The following is a 3281-nucleotide window of genomic DNA, read 5'->3' as shown; positions in this document are numbered from 1 at the left end:
AGCAAACACCGCTCGCCACCATGTTGTAATTTCGTATACGTTGACTCAACACAGACACTGGACTCACGTACGTCTAGTCTCTACGATACCTGTTTAATGAGTGTCTCAGCATATCTACATACTGTCGTACAATGATATTATAGAGGGCTCACTACACAGTCAGAGAGACAAAGGAGTGTAATAAAGTTATTTACATGTTGATACGTACGCAGTTGTCGCTGGTGTTTGTTATTGTCTGAGTTGGGAACTTTGGCGCCCTCAACCACGAAATAAGTTGATCCCGTGAGGTCGACTACAGGTCCAAATACCCGTCGGGAACATTCTATTACACAATGCTATGTCTCAAGAGGGCGTTCGGCCAGATAAATTTGGAAATACGGCTAGAAATACTGTCGTACATTATATATTATATTGAAGGAAGTTAGCCATTAATACTGTTGAATAAATATAATATAAATCATCAAATAAATCACTGTTGAATAAATATAATATAAATCATCAAAGGTACATATACAGTGTTTATTATACACTGTATATGTACCTTTGATGATTTATATTATATTTATTCAACAGTGTTAACGGCTAACTTCCTTTAATATCATATATATATATATATATATATATATATATATATATATATTTGTTGTGCCATTAAGACAATTAAGGTAATCAGCTAAAAGTACTAACCAACCGTATGCTGGTCATTCATTTCAGAACCAGGTAAATTCAAGTCTGGACCAGAGCCTAAGCCAGACTCAAGACATGACGGTTTAATCACCGCTTTCAGTATGCACAGTACAATCATAAATGACGTCATAATGCTTTTTTTTTCATAATCTGTTTCGTGGAAAAGAAAATATTAATATGCTGTACCTGTAGGCTTACATTATACGTTATGTTTGTATAATAGATTGTACAATGGATTTAGAGCGAACCTCAACACTTTGGGCAAATCCTGTTGCCACCAATGTATACGAAATTTCATTTAAATATTTTCATTTAGAAAAATATATATATAATATTGTTCTTATTTGCATAAGTCCTTATCAAATTAATAAACATGTAAACTTGTTTTAAGGTTTTGATATTTATATCTATTTGTTCGATATAATATAATGCCATATTTAATAGTCATAATAATAATATTTACTCAGACCATCTGAATTACGAATTTAGTCGATTTGCAAGAGCTACCATCATCATTATCATTATTATCAATAGTACAGTATTATATTGTTATTAACATATTAGTCTTCCTAATATAATTATTTCCCTAAATTTTGTATCGAACTTTAAAAGCAAAGGTTTATTCTTAGTTGATTTAAAAAAAAATCATGCAAAAATATAAAAATTATAACTCATCTCTCAAAAGCGTAGTTTCAGTAAATGCTGACCTTCTTACTTGTATTCAGTTGTGGCTCAGTACATCAATATCACGTGCCTTGTAGTTCAACTTTTGGCTAAGTTGTCAACGTCGTGTATTTCTTTATTCCACCTTCACGCGGCTCTCAGCCACAGCTCTGCTATGATAGACCTCAATGCAGACAATATATTTATAACAGAAATAATATTATGAGGGAATTTGAAACCTGTACCAGAGCATCCATCGTGTGTGGGTTTTCAAGTTAGGAAAGGGATTAAGTTCGCTGTTGGGCATATTCAAAGCCCTTGTGAATAAAGATGAATAAATGAAAATAATGTTTTAACCAAACTCTGCTAATATTACAGCTTTAATGGATGTGCCTCATATGGTTAAATCATTATTAGTATCATTTACTTTAAACACTTATTTTCAGCAGTTATGTATTTAATTATAAAACCACCTACTGTGCTAACGCAATCAATTAGAGTACTGTACAATACAATTACAGTCCATAAAAAAATTAAATGCTAGTTTTTACAGGAGATTTTTAAATGCCATATATTTTTACTTATTTTCTACACCACATCAAACTGATCATTAAGATAACGTAAGCTTTGAATTTCAATAAATACACTGACTTTAGAACTGTCTAAACAATCAAATTTTATTGGACAATAATGATGACATCGCATCATGACCATACAATATAGGCACATCGTTACCGTACTATATGTACAACATATTTTGTTTTTGTTCTGTCAAGGAAAATGATAATCTGGACTGATAGGCTTAAAGATTTTTTTTAATGCAAATATCTGTAAATTGAGGAACCATGTGATGTACTAAACTACTTAAAAATATGTAAAGGCTTACTGTAATTTGAACAACTATACCTTATTTTCAAATATATTTTCAACGCAGTCATTATTTAAAAAAAAAAAGATACCAGTAGAGGTGGGTGGAGGTGTAAAATATGGTTTGAAGTTTGCATGGCGAGGTAATAATTATATGCATATATATTTATATAATTATATATAGTAAAATATATATATATATATATATATATAATATATAATATATATATACATGTATATATCATGGAGAAAATAAAATATTTTATTTTCTCCATGTATATATCTTGAGGATCAATTTAAATAAAGAGCGAATTGCCGAATGAATATTGCTTCCATGGGTCTATTTAAAGTGTATAACACATTATCAATAAAACGACTAGGATTCTTTTATTTAGAGGTTTATAAACTGCCAGTACATAAATTCAGGCCTTCTGTAAATTGAACAACTAAATCTTATTTTCGAGTACATATTTTTTTTTTCTGAGGAGGTATAAATTCTTAAACTGGTTAATGCATTTTAACTTTTTTGTATATGTTACTGCACTATGACAGAGCATCATTGAAAGGAAGCTGTTATTCTTTGTATTCGCCGCTGCTATACACGCCGCTACACTATTTAGCTATGTTGTGTGTTTATAGACCGCTCTCCATGTAGCGGTGTGTATTATTCATATAACGTGCGGTGGTCAATGCTTATGCCCTATTCAGTCTAATCGATGGGTGTTAGGTAGAAATATGCTTTTTTTCTATTTCTTTAAAGATGGCCATACAATAGTGTTCCATGATATAAATACCACATGATCAGAACAACTTGGTCACATTAACTACCGTAGTAACAGGGCCGGCGGAATGTTTTTCAAAGTGGGGGGCCACTTATGTTGGGTCGGGGGGGGGGCAAAGGTAATAATTTTCCCGGTTAGTAATTTATGACTTGGTGTGATACCCCCCACCCCCCATATAGAAAGCAATACGACATAGGGCTTATTTTATTATTAATATAGGCCACACACGTGTGTTTGAAACTTAAATAAGCATTTTCATCGTGGTTTTATTTATTACAATCA

This window comes from Anneissia japonica, unplaced genomic scaffold, assembly GCF_011630105.1.
Source record: "Anneissia japonica isolate Jap-2015-1 unplaced genomic scaffold, ASM1163010v1 scaffold1587_len1432017_cov164, whole genome shotgun sequence".
Classification (NCBI taxonomy): domain Eukaryota; kingdom Metazoa; phylum Echinodermata; class Crinoidea; order Comatulida; family Comatulidae; genus Anneissia; species Anneissia japonica.
The sequence above is the reverse complement of the archived record's forward strand: the minus strand, read 5'-3'. Positions refer to the sequence as shown.